Source organism: Manacus candei, unplaced genomic scaffold (assembly GCF_025592945.1).
Source record: "Manacus candei isolate 608988 ecotype Guabito, Panama unplaced genomic scaffold, ASM2559294v1 h1tg000044l, whole genome shotgun sequence".
In the NCBI taxonomy this organism is placed as follows: Eukaryota; Metazoa; Chordata; class Aves; order Passeriformes; family Pipridae; genus Manacus; species Manacus candei.
In genome coordinates this window covers 2,855,193-2,874,361 of record NW_026138092.1, presented here as the reverse complement: position 1 = coordinate 2,874,361, position 19,169 = coordinate 2,855,193, and positions in this window count along the sequence as shown.

Sequence of the window (19,169 nt, the reverse complement as noted above, 5' to 3'; positions counted from 1 at the left end):
TGAACATAGAATAGAAATTGCTGCCTTGAAGTAGTGAAGACTTAGTAAAATAAGGTTATTTTATTCGGTCGCTGCTTGCCGAGATATTTCTCTGACATACAAAATTTTTATTTTACTTCTGCCTTTTAGAATGAAGTGAAGGCTTTTTGGTTTGAGACTGTAACAAATTCTACAGTTTCGCAATCTGTTTTTTAAAGAGTTATTTCTGACTGGCTTTCAAATTACAATCACCAATCTTTCTTATTCTTTGCTTCATTTCTGAGATATATTGATGGTTATGAGTCATATCAAAAAGAATTCGCATATGTAAGTGGTTACTGGAATTGTTAATACAGTCAGCAATGATCTGCCACAGCACAGGATAAAAATGTATTTATGGAAAAAATCTCTGAGTGGGAGCTCATTTTGAACAGACAGTAAAGAGTATCTTGCCTTGTCTATCCCCTCTTTTCTTCCAAAGTTTTGGGAAGCCTGCTATATCTAATTTGTAGATGGTTCTAAAAATTACATTTAAAAAGAGCTTGGAGGTTTTTGTATCTGTTTTCTGAACACTCTGAATTTAACAGGCTGACATCTGAGATTTACTAAAGAAACTCATTTAAGCTACAAGAAGAAAATACCACTTCATATATTCGCTTTGGTTGCTTCAACTCTATTTTTTACAATGGAGTTAACCAAGAGAAAGATGCTGATCCTGAAAATATACATACCTATGGTCTCATGTCATTGGTTTACCACTGATCAGACTATCTGAAGTCCAAATGTTGCCTGTGTGATTCCCACAACTGTTTCCTGCAGCTTCTTGCTTTAAGTCTGGGTAAGCAAATAACAAACTGCAGGCATTCAAATGGAGCCCTTAAGTCAGAGATGTTGCTCACTTACCTGTTTAAACTATGTTCTATCTAAGTACACTGCTTAATTAAAGTAATAGTGAGAACAATCAAGCTTACTGGGGTGGTTTTTTCAGTGTTTATTAGGCTGTAAAGACTGTGCATATGCTTTTTCCCAAATGTTAATGAGGATTCCTTGTCTTGTGCAACAGGCATAATCCAGACAAGTGTGCTGTCTGCTAATGTGCCATTATAAATTCCAATCTGAAAGCAGTCAGGGGAGTGAACATTTGACCTAGTCTAAAATCAATGTAAACATTCAGCTATTGACAACATTTATCACATATTTTAGGAGAAAATTTAGTATCAAATGGAGCAATTAAGTTTGGCTCCTTCATATCTTACAACTTGTACTTTCGCAGGGATGTAATTATTTTAAGAATCCAAAATAAATTTAAATCACTGCCTGCTTCTGACAATCCCAAATCCTAAATTTTCCAAACCTGGATTTGATTTTATCTTCTTTTTAGGCTTGGAGAACATTGCAGAAGCTGGTTTTGCATGCTATTTTATCTTCATGAGACGTTTCTGAATCAGTTCAAATTCTTCAAGAGTGCAGAGAAGCTGTTTTCGTGATAATTCCGGTTTGATTATACTGACAATTGTGACAGGAAGCACTTGTGACTGTACAGCAACGGGTGACAACAGAATAGTCTGCGCTTTCTATTCAAGTTACCGTTGAGAACAGATGAACTGTCACAGATTTTAGCGACAAAAGTCGTGTCCACACTGCCGAGATTCCAATTAGCCAACTCGGAACACGGTCCATTTGTCAGGTTTTAAGCAGCGAGCAGTGCTGGTAGCTGGAAGCAAGAGACACTTCTCTACAGGGAAAGCTATTACTGGCATAACACAGGGAAATATCCAATCGCTCTCTATGAGCTATAACTTTTGTTTCATCAGCAAGTATGGCAGAAAAGCTGGCCAGGCTTCCTGACTAACAATTGTAGCACAGCTTTCTTTCATCAGGTTTTGATAACTTCCTCAGAGATGGGTACGAGCCTCTGGATTTTGACATTGCCAATTTAATATATCTCGATAAAATCTCTTAAACGGATTAAAAGACTCTGATAAGTTTCACTTTTTCAATTTTTCTTGATGCTTTGTGTGAGTACCCTAGGGCACAATATGAATATTAATAATAATGTCTAAGGTAACACAGATCTGTCTGCCAAAACACACCATTTCCATTCTTTATCTCTGTTTTGTTTCCATTTATTTTCTCTGTCGACAGTGGTTGTTGAAGTACAGAAGCAGACATATACCTAATATTTAGGTTTTTCAGGAAAATGCCTGCCAATAAATTGTGTGAGCTTCTACAAAGCTATAATTGAAGCTAGTTATTTAAAAATAATTCACAGGATAGGTTTTTTTTAAAAATCAATAGATGTATATGGACTGCAGTTCAGCAAAATTCTTAAACATACACCTTTTCATAGTCTGATTTAAGTTCTAAAACCAGATTTGGACAGTATTTGTGAAAGAGCAAAGGGGTGTAATGCATAGATTTAAAATTCAATTTTTCATTCATTTGGTAGAAGGTTTTTTACTTCAAGTTGAATCTTTCCAAAATTCTCTGTAATCTAACTGAATCAAATCTAATCTAATCATGTCTTCCATGTAACCAGGACACTCCTTTTTTCCTTTGGTAACTTCCTCCCTTGCTGGTCAGCTGCTCAGACAAGAACAGAACTAAAATTCCATTTACCCCTTAACAGTAGTGAGCAATGATTATTCATTAAGTCTGAGAAACATCTTTAATAGGATTTCTGCCTGACTTGATCATCTTTCACTGCCTTCTGGAAAGGTTTACCAAGAGATCCTATTTTTCAAACTCCATATTCCAAATTGAATCTGGAGTCTAGTTTCTGATAACATTAAGTAAGATAGAAATTCAGATGGAAGTTAGATAAAACTCTGTCATATGATCAGAAAGTTCAAGGTGACATCCATTTCCTGGCTTTCATCAAGTCTCTCATGCAAGCTCTGCTACACATGACAAAGAGAGATTCTTTAATTTGCACTAGACATGTACACAGAATTAGGAAGCCTCTCCTAGTATTCTGGTTATGTTTGCTTTTCTGCCTTCATTTTGTAATTCATTATTACAATCCAGTGTATAACAGAAAAATTTCACTTCTTCCTTGTCAAATGTTTGTAGATGTTATAATATTCCCTATAGCCATTCTTTAGCAAATCTAAACGTTTCTTTTAATCCTCTCTGATCTACACACAACCTCTCAGGTTTTTGCTGAATCATGTTTAGCTCACTGACCCCTTTCCAGTATTAGAGCACCAAAAGCTGTGTGCAGAATTCCATGTGCACCTCACCAAAGCCAAGGAGAAAGATGATCACCTTGTTGGGCTGGGATACAATATTTCTGCAACACAGAGTCAGCTGCTGTTCTGGCTGCTTCAGATCTTCACTGTAAGGTTTTATTTGCCATGCTTGGCAGTCTATTTGGACTTTCCACTATGTCCCTGCTATGGAATTACAGTGCTTCAAAGCATAACAAAGCATGACTTAGAGTTTTGGAGGAAGATTTTAATTCTTAGTATTTTGACTCATATTTCTAACATTTAAGAGGGTTCTGTGTATGATTTCTCTGTCGTTGACTAGAGTATAAACCCACCAAATTTGTTATGCTGATATATGAAATATAAGAAATATTTATTTTCTACTTCCTTTAAATTTCACAGTTAAAGCATGCTGGCCTCCTGTTCATGGCAGTTTTTGCTTGCATCCTGTTGCTAAGACAGTGATCATATTTGAGATAATTTCAGTAAATTTTTAATAAGATTTTTTGAGTATTTTGCAAAGTCTGTTGGTACATCAAACTCTAAAGACAAAATAAGTGCAATCTCAGAAGGACCTTTCCTATGTCTGCTTTTATAAGCATTTTGCTATTGATTGAGACTCTGAAACAGAAAGTAAAAAAAAAAAAAAAAAAAAAAATTCAATTTAGATCAGACCAAAAGGTTGGGAGGGTCTGTAAGGGGGAGATTAGAACTGAAAATGGTGATGGAAAAACATCACCAAATGTTGGATAAATATTCTGAAATCAGTAAGGTGACATCCAATACAGGCAGATATCTAGATGGAAACACCAACACACTGAGAATTGATTAGCTGTGCAAAATCACTGCAGATAATTATCTGGCCATAAACTGAATAGGAATCACTCCACAAATGTGATGCTGGATGAAAAAAAGCAAAATCCATTCTGAAGTGTGGAACGGGAGTGTGATCTAATTATGCTACGATTTTTAGTACTGCTGGGGCTCTCCAGGACCCCTGTACTCCATTTGCAACCTCACACTTAAACTGTGTGGACAGTTTGGAGAAAGCTGAGAGAGCGCCAGCAAGAAAAACACAAGGTTTAGAAATGAGAGAGAGATAGAATTTGTTGCTAAAGGAGCAGCTGAATGTAATAATCACCTGCGAGAAATGTTGTAATGAAAAAGACAACGATGTGTGGTTTTTATTTCCCTATTTCTACTTATAATAAAAAGGAAGAAATGGGTCTGTTTGGAACACATAATATTGTTCTGATGTTAGAAAAGCCTTTTGACTTATAGGAAAAGAGGTTGGGAGCAGGCTGCCTCTGGAAGTTGTGCAAGCTTTTGCCAGAGGATTTTGGGAAAAGGAAGTAGGCTAAGTATTCCCTATTCTGAGTAAGGAGAACTCTTCCTAAGGCCCCCTATGGTCATATATCTCTATTCACAGTGCTGTTTCCACCTCTCAGAATTAAAGCAACATAAACTGTCAGAGAGGTCTGACTTGATACAGACCTTATTTTAGGCCCCAGACAGGCTCAGGATCGCTCTTGCAAAGGTTGGTGTAGCTGACTGTACAAATACACTGAAGCCAAATTTCATTGATAACAACAGCTCATTGAAACCTTTTTGGCTCAGCAGAGTTTTCCTGAAGTGAAGGCAGAGATCTGGGAAAAACACACCTGTCTCCAGGTGAGTCTGACCTAGGGAAGGGTGATAAAAACTTTGGGCTCACGAGCCAGGCACACAGAGATAACAGGTTTTCTTTCCTTCCTTAACATCCACACCACCTTTTCTCATTTCTCTTTTTTACAGACCAAACTTGAAAAAAACCCCAAACCCACAGTGCAGACAGCTCAGTCATTTTTTGAATCAGTAAGATAATTGTCATGACCATTTATTACCTGGTCTAATTTCTCATTAGTGTCCTTTTCTTCCTGATATCTTCAAATAGTCTTTTATTCACTGTTTTTTCTTTAACTAAAATTACCTCAGTGCACATTCAGTTGCTCTTATTTTTGTCCAGCTCTGCTCATTTATATATAATTCCCTCAATTTCCAGACCATTCTTGCTGCCCTCCATTCTTTGAGTAGACATTTGGGAAGAGGTACTGACTGCTTGGCATTTTCCTTTCTTTATTAGCAGGATTATATTGTATTCTGACTCCTTTCAGGAGTCTCAGCATCCTTGAACTTCAATATCTACTACTCTGGGAATCCATTCTTTAGCATGCACTAAAGGACTAATGGGCACTACCAGGGAGCATCCCTACTATTTAAAATCAGCTCATAGTGTGAAAAAATGAAGTTATGAAAGTTAGATCCATGCTGAACATTCTTTGTCTAGAATCTTTACTTTCATGACTCATGAAATTATCTCTCGTTTATTTTAATTTTCATATTTATACTCCATTATTTTGCCACCTTGCAAATACAAAGGAGCTGTATCCAGGCCTTATATAGCCTTCTATATATATTCAGAAACTATAACCAGTCCTAGAAATTATTATCTGTACATAGAGGTCAGGAGACAGATAGTCCAAAACCACACTGCAGCTCATTTTAGCTGTCACTGTTTTGTTGACATGGTTAATGGGATTCAAGTAAAAGCAGTACGAAGAATTCCTTCTCAGGGAAACTGTGAACCCCTCTTTGCATTTTTCACACTGTTTCTCAAATGAAAAGCAATCAGAGAACCAAATGGAGAACCAAGGTTGTCATTAATTTGCACTGGCCATCCAGAAGGGTTTGGCCAGCTGGAATGTTTAGGTGTGTGGTTACTGTAACACTCACTGGATCACTCCATTAGCATTACAAATTTTACTTGAATTCTTCTGTGGCCTCCTCTCACCAGTACTGGAGTTTCTTGCAGCCATTAAATTTGTCCATCCACACACCATTCCCACAAAACAAAAGCTGTTACTGCTTTCTAGGTAAATGTCATGCTTAAAGTCATAAAGGTTTGTGGTAAATCCCAGGTTTATAGGAACCCTAACCAACAGCCACAAAGTGATGGCATATGCAGGATGTTAGATGTTACTTCAGATTAGTGAGAGCAGAAATACCTGAAGATGGAATTAAATGAAATAACCTTTAAATAAAATTAAAAAAGAAAAAAAAAAACAACAAAACAAGAAATTCTCATCTGATGTGGCCACTGAATGTCCTCCTCAACTTTGATTTGAAACATCACTTCTTAGCACTCACAGTCCCTTTAATGAAACAATGCCAGTCAGTTGTGCAGAAAACAGGACATAGCAGTCCCAGCTAATAAAACCTGGAATTTGTTGGGACTGTAGATATTAAAGTTCATGACTGAGCGGTTTAAAGAGTAAAGTTTTTATTTGTGCTAGGGATCCATGAAAGACAGGCAGCAGGAGAGGTGAAATCATAAGATGCAGAGGTTATGTGTCATCAGGTACTGATGCAAGTAGATTCAGGTAAATGGAACTGCTCTACTTTTAATTTAAAATAAATTCTTTCCACAGCTGTGTGGAAATTTTGCACCATTATCTGCAAAATTAACACACATAGTACTTCTGGAAATTTGGACTTTACAGATACTGCAACCTTCACTTGTAAAACAGTAGACACAGTTTGAACTTGTGAGCCTTGGAAGTGCCCCTTGAACTTATGAATTTATGGAGCTGTAGAAATGTAAATAGCCATACAAGGGAAAATCTAGTAATTCTATGACATTCTTGGTTCACAAAAGCAAAAAAACACCGACAAACAGATCAGATGCTGCTGTACATTGTCCTAAGGGGAGGCCCACATATGTTGGATAAGAGAAGTGATACCCCACTCTCCACTCTTTAACCAGCTCTTGAGGAACATGTTAGATAATGCAGCCAGAGAAAGCTGTGCAGAGGAAAGCAGGAGACAGTGGGCACAGACAAAGTCAGCTTATGAGCCATGACATGCAGTGTTCAGAGAACAGAGCAGAGACTGGAAAATGCAATACAGCAACAAAGCAAAAAGCATGTTAAGTGGTTGGATGGAGTGAGGTGGACTTGCAATAATAAAAAATATTTTTTATGACCTCCTAAAGAGCTCCTCTTTCTTCAGATTATCAACTTTGATGCATTGATAATTCTGTAAGTAGAAAGAAAAAACAGAAGCTACTGTCTTTAATGTATGCTCTTGGAACAGGAAAGAATTCACAGGTGTGTGTAAATGAAATATTGTATTTATTTTTCTTTGCACTGCAGTGATACTTAGACCACTCAGTCAAGCCAGACATGAGTGGGAACTGCAGATCTGCATTATTTCTTACATGTTTTACGTGTTCAATCATCTCCAGTTTTCTTCCTGGGGTCCGATGGGGCTCCAGTTTTGGGCTCAGGCTGCAGAATTACCAAGAAAGTGGGCTAATATAAACATACTGCAGTTGGCTGCTTAGTAACTAGGTGAAGTTGAGACTGATTTATAGGAAATTTGAACATGTCCTACTAGAGGAATGAGCAAAGTTCATGACTCATTCCTGTATCAAGACAAGGTAAGAACTGTGAAGACAGATACCTTTATTTTCCAAATCTCTTGAGTGGACCCTAAGTCAATCCTACTAAACAGACAGTAAATATTGTAAAATCTGATTAGTGTGTAAGCTGATGGCTTTATAACCCTAAAATCTTTATGATCCATCTCTGTAGGCAGGAAGAGTATGTTTTGACTTTGTCCTGGATTACAGTTTACAGTTGCCAGAGAATGACTGACAGCTTAGAAAATCAAACCAGCATTTTTTGTACACACATGTGTGTGTCTGTATATGTATTTCAATCCATAAAATCTTAGAAAATTCAAAAGCAACTTGAGCACCATGTTGCTTGGTTCATATGCAGATTTTATTCAAGCAAAATTCCTGTTTGATTCAGAAAGATTGGAAAAGGATGGCAAAGACCTGTCCTTAATCATCAGAATAACATACATTGTGCTGTGGCACTGTCCCTGGCTGGTCCACACACAAAACTCTTAGATATTTATCCTCTATCTTTCTGCCAGGATCTGAATCCTTAGAAAATCAAAGCTGGCAAATGAGTAAAACTAAAAATAATTTTCAAATGCTTCGCTTTGAAGTCATTTATCAAAATTTGGGAGCCAAAAGTAGCTTCAGCCTGTTATTGCAGATCGAGGTCTGCTGAAGGCTTTCATCAGGCTTCCCTCTAAGCACATCAGTCATACTTTAGATATAAACTTGTCTGCTAAATTTCAGAAAGTAAAATATGTGTGTTGGTCCTTGCAGGATGAGGGCTTTGAACCATAGTTGGAACTTCACGAATTGTTTTGTCACCGAATGGTTTTACAAGAGTTTATGAAACATCTTCAAGTACCAAAATGAATTAATTTACAGCATATGTTAATTGCAGGAAACTTTGCTCTGTGCTGTAAAGACCTCAAAAACATCTTAAGCCAATGGGGTAAACAGTATAGAAAGGATCCAAAAATATTGCAGCTGCATGCCATTCCTCAGTCCTTTTTAAGCTCGTTATTTTTGCTTATTTAAAAATCCCTAGAAATAGGGGTTTCTAATAGATCTGCTGATAGATCCTGAACCAGAGTCACACAAATGGCACACTGTAATTAGACAGGGGGAGGGGGAATGAGTCTGATGTTCTGCCAGAGCTCATTAAAACGGGTTGTGCACTCCAGTGCACAGAACATTGCTCATGACTGGTAACAGAGGAGCATACTACTAGCTGGATAGGGAGGAGAACATGGAATTATTTTTCTTAAAACTGGGGGAAAAAATTGGAGAAGAATGGGGAAGTAAAAAGAACAGTGATACTTCTTTTCAGGGACTGAGATAATGCTGTCCCTGACCATATGTTGGTAAACCAAAATGCAGTTGTGCTTTACCCTTTATTAGCAGGGCAAAGGTTTACTGCTCAGAAGTGCCAAGGCCAGAGTCAGTGTCTTTACTGCCTAATCTGACTGGCATTTATCTGGCAAGGTGCAAAAATTTCTTGGCAGATGTGGTGGTTGCACTTGCTAATCATGTGCTATATGTTCCTGTGCATTTACGTTTGCCAGGATACAAAGATGTGTGTGGCGCCTAGAGCTGCCATTTCTTATTAAAGATGATGCACTTTTAGAAAGCATTTGATTTGGAGAGTAACTTTCTTGCATTCTTGCTCATCCTTGCTTTCTAATGGCCAGTTTTTAACCCTGCAGGATGCTCTTAATAGGTAGATTAACACAGATCACCACTCGCACCAGCAATGCCAAACGAACAGAAATTGCTACCTGGCACCTTGGCTTTGCTGGGTTTACTTTGGCCAGACAGAGTGGACACCCTTGCATATGGCAGCAGAAGAGAGGGGGAAAATGTTGTTGAATGCATTAACTGACTCATTAAACTTATTCTGCAAACAAATGTTCTGTAGTTCACAGAAAGGTAAAAAGCAGCGAAGCAGGGGCATGTACAGCAAAATAGCCTTAGGTGCATTGATACCATTAAAAAAAATAGTGTGTAATACTGTGTAAAATACTAAGAAATAAATGAGAACAGATGTAGACTTGAAAGGAGGGGTTACTATTTAGTAACCAATTAACAAAATTAGTGTAATGAAGCTTTCCATTAAAAATGCAAGAATATTTCCCTTCTGTTGAGTCCCACATAAGAGGAAGCTTTGGAGAGTTTGAAGGTTGCTTCAGTCACAGCATGTCAGAACAGGAGGCCAAATTTCAGCACCTTTTCTGTGCAGGTCTTGAGGGAGAACACAGGTCTTTAAAGGTCTAACATTATCGATTTAATACTTCTTTGGCTTTCATAAACTTTGTCTTAGCCAGTATAAGGTATTATTATTCTGTAAATCCTGTACCAAGCAAAATATCATTCTCATTTATATAGGGCAGGGGAGAAGATTTGTCCCCAGTCAGATGTTTGGTTGAGCTGAAGAACTGAAGTCTCTTGAGTCCTGGTTCAGATAGTAAAAGCTATCTCCCAGTAAATTAGGTTTGGGATTCCTTGTTTGAATGCTATTCCCATAGCCTATGGACATACTGGGCTTATATTACAGGAGCAATGTTATCCCTGTTCATTACTTTTTGATCAGAGATAAAAAATTCCTGGATCCAGGTCTGATTTCAGATGTCATCCTATAAATATAGTGGAAAACCAAAGCTGATAACTTTTTCTCAGTAGGAATGGGGGAATCCAGACTGAACATTTGTGAGCCACTGCTGATCCAAATCATGAACAAATGACCACATATTAACATCCATGGTGAGATGAGGTACTGACAGAAATGCTAATGGAAAATAGCTCTTCTCTATTCTGGGAAAAGCAAATAGCAGAACCATCTCTAAGGCTTGCTTTGATAGCTGCTCTGGAGTTGGTGGTCCTGTGTAGATTGACATTTGCTGAGAATCTGGGATAGAGATTTCCCTGTACATGGGAATTTGTGACTGGACCTTACAAACCAAGACAATCATGGAAATCACGGCTACTTGGAAAGGAAAGGTTTCAGCTTCTCGACAATACTTCCTGCATTTACTCTCTTCCTTCTGCACAGTTTCTCTTTGTAAATGTATGAACAGGTGTTAAGATGAACCAGTAAAGAGGTTACAGAACATTAATTGCTGCTTTGAAGTGTTATCTCTAGGGAAAGTAAATTAAAACATAAACAAAGCAAGTAATAAGTATGCTCCTGAGGCAACAGATAAGACTCACTTAGAGAACTTTCAACACCAAGTGACCCAGCATTTTACTGCTGCTGAGGGAGCAGAAAATGTATCACAAGTGGCTGTTCCTGAAGTCAGGGAAGTATGTGAAGTGGATACCAATTTCTTAACAGGTTCTTCTGAAGTGGGTAGTTCAGAGCTGTTACACCAGATCTTCATCAGAGGACTATTCTTTAATTAGCTGAATCTGCAGGTGTCTGTCTAAACAGGTGCTATGTACAGTGTATCTGGAGGCCTGGCACACTCTTTGTGTGGTAAACTTGTCCATCTGGTTACTTGAGAGTTCTTTACCTGAGTAAACTAGGATGCTTGGTTGCAGCTCTGTCCCACCTGAGAGAGCACTTGCAACCTTGAAGTTTACCTGACAGGTGAATAGAGGCTGGATAGAGGTGAGGAAACTAATCTTTCTTTGGCAAGAATATGGTACAGGAAAAGGTTTTGATCCAGTATATGTAAATCTGACTCTTTTCTTTAGATCACAGGGCTCTCTTGAGCTTAGTTGTATGGCATGACCCATCCAGAATCAAAGTGCTACAGTTACAGGTGTCAGTTATTGTGAGGAATTCCCAAGGTGTATTTCAAGCTCTGGATTCCTCACTAGGTTTTGGTTCTATTCCGTGATTTTTGTTTCAGTTCTGATATTTGACATTTCACATTAATAAATGGTGTTTGTGAGACAGTGGGCATTAAAATCAGAGTGGGTAGGAGCTTTACTGGCCCTGACATTTGATGAAGAGCTCATCTACCTACATAAATCAGCTTGGTTACCGGAAGACTTTGTGATGTGTTTATTTCTGAACAATAACACAAGCCAAACAGACACATCAGTAAAGGGAAAGAAAGAACATATCAACAGGAGTCTGAATGGGGAACAAATACTGATGAGAATGAAACCTTATCTCAGGTTGCAGGAGTTGGTGTTCCCTGCTGCCAACAGCTTTCACAAACCAAAGAGAGAGAAATGTTTTTATAAAAAATATAAAGAAGTTGGGAGACCCCCTTAGATAACTATCCACCTACATGTAGCTGTCACTGAAAAACCAAACAGCAGGAATAGAATCCAATAAATGCTTATTCTTCAGCATGGCCAAATGTCAGCCATGGGGCTTCACTGAAATGAACAAGCTCTGTCTTGAGTAAATATATATATTAATAGCTTGGAGCTGCGCTATCAAAGGAAAACAGCTGAACAGCAGAACAACAAAACAAAGAAGCTCCGAGGCCTTCCACTGCCTACAGCAATATGCAGCTGAAGATGTATACTCTGCTCATTTCCACTCTGAACTAAACTCTATCTTCAATGTCATCAATATTATCAGTGTCATTACTGAACTGCAGCGTGAATTTGATGCAATAACTATTAATTAGACCATTTTGCCCTCCTCCAGCAACAGCCCTAGTGCATCAGTTCCTAATGGAGTTTATGTTATGTTATTTTATTTTGATTTTGCTCAGAGCAGCCTTTCTGAATTCTAAGTTACTGTAAGGTAATTGAAAGTACAGCAAAGGTTATAGAACAGCCTTCATACTTTACCAGCTCATCTGCTTCACAACATTACACATCAGCAGCATAAACAGCCAACTCAATAATGAAGAATGCTGACATAAAAAATAGCACCCTACGATCACACACTCTAAGTCTTTTCACTCCTCTCTCAGTGGTCAGCAAGGTGAACAAAACTGGGAATGTCAAAGAGAGAATGCAAAGCAGTTAAAACTTCACTTTCAGAGGCAAGAACCACTCATCCTTAAAACCTCATCAGCTGTTCCATTTGTCTTATACCACAATGATTGTTCTGTATAGCTCTGATACTTCTGGGTTAGTTTAAATCTAATAGGGTTTTCTGTCAGGCTCTAGGTAAATTTAGCATGTCATCTAACCTGCTGGTTTAAGTCCTTCCATTGGTACATGAGACATCAGTGAGTTAATTTGCATTGTAGAAGCCCAGGTTGCTGCATCATCACTGCACAGGGAGTGCTGCACATCTGCCTGTACTGTGGCTGCTGCCTCCTTCAGTTACTGAGCAGGGATAGGACAAGGAATACACGTCTCTTCTTATCTAGCTCTGTCTCATCTGCTCCTTTGTGTTTTCACAGTCCCTGTCACAAACAGAGATCAGCTGCTCAGCTTCAGCAAAATGAAAAGAGAAAAACTCAGGGTTTCTTCTGAAAACCCAGCTCCTCCAGTCTGTTGCAGGAACCAGCCACAAAAACATTACAAAGATTTCCTAATACTCCCACCAGTGTTTTGCTCCCTTTTCCTAAGCTGTGGAGATGACAGTTGTTTTCCACCAATCCATGAACATGTAAACTGATGTTTGCCTATAATTTTGGAAGGGGACAATGGGTTCTATTGATCATTGCTATTGTAATACTTGCTGCTACTGTGGCTGAGTTTCTGCTTCCTCACTCGAATTATCTAAAGTTTAGGAGCTAACCTATCAATCAAGGATGTTTTTATATCTATACTCACATAGGTAGATAGATAGACAGATAGATAGATATACACATGTAAGTTAGTGTGTGTTAGAATCAGCTGTTCCATGAAATTGCTATTTCCTGTCTCTGGATTGGGAAATATTTTGAAGGAAAGCACATTCTCGCCAAATTTCATTTCAGTAATTAGAGAGATATGTGAGTTTAGATTTTTCTAATGGAAAAGAAACTACGATGGAACCTGATTTTTTTAAACTGCAAAATGCCATGAGTCATATTTGGTTCCAGTTTCTGCTTTTCAGGTTTATCATAACCAGTAAGCCAACATGTAACTGGATTGCATGTATCTGACCCATTGACCCCACTGACTTAAAGGAAGTATCTTGTTGCTACTGATGATGAGTTTGAGTTCCTACAAGTGTGAAGCTTTAGGTCCAAACGTGCTGAGAGGCTTAAAAATACCTATGAACATAACTACAGATAATCATTGTTGCTGAAATGTCGGAGAAGTAACTCAAAAAGTGTCATGATGCAGTTTCCTTATCACTGAAGTTATCCCTGAATGGAAAGAGAACTACAGGGGCCTCCATAATCTTTTTATAAAATCATTATGGCTTCATCCCTTTAGAACACTTGATACTCTTGGCTCCCCGCAGTGGAACAGGAATGAAGGGAGCACGTAGGATACTTAGTCTGAAATCTTTGATTTTGAGATTCAGAACAAGTTTTGCCCTGTGATTTATGAGGTAGATGCTAGGGAGGAGGCTGGAGGATTTAGCCCTATATGTCCCTCTGGTTTGGACTCACAGGTATTTAAAACTCCATTATTGTTTTAGTAAAGCTGTGTAAGAATTTGCTGAAAATGCTGTCTCCCTTGATTCTTAATGTCTACAGGACATTTCTTATGATAAATATTAATAATTTTCAAGGACATGGATGAGTGCATTTTTATAATTATCAAAAACCAGACATACTGGTTTAGTGTTTAAAATTAATTATAGTATGGAAACTAGCATTCCATAAGGGAATTATATTAACTCATCAGAGTGAGTTCATTTTGCCTTTCAATTTACATTTGTTAAATTTTATTTACTGATTTTGTATTTCATTTCTAAGCACTTAGTGAATTTGTAACTAGATAACTTTATTCCTGGATGTTTGATTTGATGTGTATTTAATTTACAGCACCATGTATTTGAACCTGTTATAAGTCCATAAATCCTAATAACTTAAGAGGAAAATAAGAGTAATGAACTTTCAAAAAGTTCCTGCAGTTGCAATATTATTTATGGCATGAAAATGGAAAACTAGTATTTAAGAATTTTAGATTAGTTCTCCTTCTTAATACCTCAGTTTAGCCTGCTACTGAAAGGCAAGGGTGACCAAGAACTAGAAACATTTAGACACTGCTGATTTCAGAGCCAACTAAATGTTCCATCACCTTATCTGGTTCTCCTGTATACTACCACAGGGATTACATTCGACCCAAAAAATGTCTTTCATTGGCCATGCAGCATTATCTGCAATCTTTCTCATAGTGGGGATGATGATCTGATTAGACTTAATTGCAGAAGCCTGTGATAAATGGGAACCAGCTGCTTAGTTAGTTTTATCAGGTACCTCTCAGCATTTCACCTGTACTTGGCAGGTTTCTCTGTTGCCATAGGGACTAATTCCAGCTTCCCAAATCTGCAGCACTGAGATTGGGGCGAAGGTTACAGGTTATGGCTTTAAGTGGGCTGGCAGTGGAAGGATCTCTGCCAACACCTATCTGCAAGAAGTTCCAAGCTCATCTGGTGCATGAGAGAACAGCAACAAAAGCCGGCGACGGGAAAGACTCAGGTAAGGGTTGATGTGAACTGGAGAGCACCAGTGGGGGGTAGGATGTTCTCTCAGCTTCATTAATGTGAACAAAATGCAGGAAAGCAGTACAAGAAAAGTCAAAAATATCATAGAAGGGGGGTTTGATATTTGATGTGGAGAAGCAAGAAGCCAGGAAATGGAGGAAGAGCCTGTACCACAGTTGCTCACATGACACCTGGTTTGCCTGAAGGTATTTTCTTTCTGTTTGTAGAGACAAAGGCTTATTCATTCTAATACTGCTGGTGTGCTTCTGTCTGACTCTCTCAAACAGTGAAGAAAATTAATAAAGAAGTTGTCTAGCCTTTGGAGAATTCATAAGGATTTGTCCTTTTGGTTTCATGGTGATATATCTTACTGCAAGGGGAGGAGACACTTTTTCCTTAGATCGCCCCAGTGATCACAGCATGGGAGAACAGTCCATAATACTTCTAAAGAATTCTTCCTTCATAAAATCATCTGAAAATCCAAGTCTGAAGTGAAGTATTTTTTCACTGGAAGCCCCACTGTACCCCATGCAGGCCATTGTGAGGGTCCTCAGTCTTGTGAGTTTTCAGTTTAATGATTAGCGAGGGACTCAGAGCAGTTCCACGGTTATCATCACTTCAGCTCCAAAATCTTTAGCTGAATCCTAATCCACTGTGTCTTTTGGAAGATGTTTAGGAACTGTGGCTCCCTGCAGAATCTCTTTTAGTGTCTCCAAAAGGTTACAAACATATAACAGAATGGACACTATTTTAAGCCCAGCTCTGCAAATAGGAGCTCTCAGCTCTAATGGATTCTATTTTAGAGTCTCCACCCAATCTCCCTAGTCTTTTAAAGATTGGTTTGCTTCTATTAGCAAAAATAGCACTGATAGTGGGCACCCTTGACTAGTCTACCTCGAAAGTCAAAATTGAGATAGTGTGGTGACATTAGTATGCATCCTTGCTCAGAACAGTGGAACTGATGCAATACATTTACAGCAAATTCTGAAATTTCCATCCTAGGAAAGAGAAACTGCCATTCAATCCAGTGAAATGCTTTCTCAGCGTCAAAAGATGCTATTACCACAGGACTGGCATCATTTTTCATCTTAAAGAGGATATTAAATAAGCACAGCAAATTCGTGCAGGTGAGCCTACTGTACTAAACATAAAATAAAACCACGCATTGTTCAGGATGAATTATTTTAATGCTTATACCTTGAGTCAATTGGCCAATAACTTTGCCAATTTGTTAATACCTGCATTTAGGAATAAAAGGGATCTATGTATCCTATATTGGTATATGTTCCAGCCTGTTTCAATGTTGCCACAATCAGCACCCTTCAGTCTGTGAAGTATCTGCTGGTCAGCATCTGGTTTGCATAATGTAGAGTTACAAAGATGAAAAAAAAACAGCCACCATCAGCTGGCCAAAAAAAAAAAGGTAAAAAGCTTCCCCTTTTCCCCTTTTGAAATGTGAAGGCTAACCTTGTCTAATGATTACAAGATTTATGAACAATTCAATAGCAATAGACTATAAAAGTGATAGGTCAGTCCACGTGTACACAAAGACTAAGCAGCTTTGAGTGAGATGAAAGATAAGACAGAGATCCAGCTTAGATCAAGAGCTGTATTTTCAAGACAGCACAGCATGCTGGTAGTGACATCTTTATACAGAAATACTTAGGTTTGAGTTTAGGAACATGTTGTATTCACACAGTTTTGAATATGCAGCCTCCCTCTTCGTGGATCTTGAGCTCCAGGCAGGGAGAAGCAGAGATGTTATTTCCCTTTACACCACTTTATTAAGATTCAGAAGTGATATTTCACTTACATTAGGTATGGTTGGGGAGCATGTATTGCGTACTAGGCTTTCTCAGTGTACCATCTTCTACTTCTTCTGCTAAATCCTAATTAGCTGGCTTGAAATGTCAGCAGCCATGGGCAGCTTTAGGCCCCAAAGCTTTCATTTCTGTTTGTGTGAGTGAAACTGTGCAGATCAGACTTAATACTTTTCTTAATATCTCGCTTGACTGTCTGTGATGATGTCTAAGACCTTGTTTATCCCTGACACACCCTTCAAAGTGCTTCCCACCCTGCACTGTTTTCCATATTTGCTGCATATACTCTTTTTGCCCTACTCTAATCCCTTCCCTTCAAATATGTAAAGCTGTGAATAGACAGTCTTTTTCCTGGATATTAGTTAATAATAGCCAGACTGTGAAACTAAAACTTACAGTACTGTATTTCTAATTAATCAAAAAGACATGCTGTAATAATACAGCTACAGACAAGTAGCTGTGCTGGCAATCAGCCAGTGCTCTGTGGCAAAGCAACTTGCCAAGCAGAGCCATCATTAGCCAGTCACATCATGGACCTCTGCATGGATTGGATTGGGTGGGTACATGGTGGAGCAGATGGTAGGAAAGAGTAGCCAGGGAGGATCTAGTCCAGCTACTCAATGACTGGACAAGAGAAAATTAAAGAAAAAAAATGAAATTAGTGCAAATGGTTCTAGTTGAAGATGGGGGGTAGGGGGAAGGGGCATTTGAGGAAGTTTTTGTCAGGTGTTAACAGGGCACTTTGAAAGTGCTGCAGTAATCATGGGCCCTGGGATGTTTCTGGTTCAGGTCTGCATAATTTGTTGTAGCATCTTGTGCCTTGCTGTCCTGAGAGCTGAGGAAAGGAAACTGAAACCCAGAGTGGGACCATATGCCCAGCACATTTGCTAATAGAGGCTGGCTCAGTTTCTCATGAAATGAGCCTGTGCACAGCCCATCCTTGTCTTCTGGGGAAGAGTGGAGAAAACACATTTTATTCTGATGCCCGCTGGTCTCCAATGTGTCTCACCAGCTTTTGATAACTGCTGGTGGTAATTCAGGAGAGACTATGAGGCTTCATAAATTATGGTAGCTAGAAATGTGCAGATTCAGAGTCAAGAAATCTTCCAAGCCAGCATTTATATGAGGTCTCTTTTTGCCCAATTTTATTTGAAACTTTCTTCAAGCTGAGATGGGAGAGGTTGCTATTGCAGCAATCCTCAGGTGATGCTGAGAAATAAGAACTCTTGGTTTCAAGAAGTCAAGAATGTTCAGATTTCTAAAACAGCCTTCTAATTTTCCATGCCCGACTTCAGGCTTTGTGGGCCTCGATACCAAAGGTACTGAATATCCATAGCTATGAGGTGACAGCTTGGAGCTGAGTGAGCAGCATTCCTTACCTTCACTACACAACTGTCTTCTGGAAGTAGGGATGAGGCCACATGGATCGTGTGAGGACAAGTTAGTGTGTAGACAATGCTTGAATATGAATAGTGCTTAGGATAAAATTTTTGAGGATCCAAAGAAATGGACACAGTCAATAGTTTCTTTGACTAAAATGATTGAGCCAGTTACACAAACAACACTGGTACATAATTCCTTCCCACTTAGGAAGAAAGTCTAACACTGTCCATGCTTACTAGCACAATATCAAAATATATACCAAGACAGTCTCCAAAATCAGTGACCAAACAAACATTGAGCAACTATTACGTTATTTTATACTAACACACCACACCCATTTATTCACTTCTCTGCTAAGCTTTGCTTCTTCTTTAACTGTTTGCAAGTTCTTGAACCACAACCCACAGTACTTCAGCCCAGTTCATGGGTTGGAGCTGCTCTGCATGGGCTCCAGGCTGGGCAAGATGAGCCAGCTTTATCCCAGAAGGCTCCAGTCACAGGAATGCAGTTCTCTGCCTGAGTTAATGTGCCAGTATAGACATGCTTTCAGATTCCAAGCTCCACATTTTCCAGGCTGATACTGCTTAGAAATGGAGAAGCTCTCATTTATCAGTGGTCAGAAACTGAACCCGCCAGAACGGAGGAACCGTTGCTGGAGAGCAATTCGGGATTGTGACAGAGATGAAGCGGTGGGAGACTGAGCAGAGGAAACTCATACAATGAGCAAGAACAGCTTGTGTCACGTTACCACCTGTTCCTTTGACATCTGAATTTATGGTCTAAACCATAAATGGCCTAAGGCCTCATTTATTTGAAGTCAGGACAGAAACAGC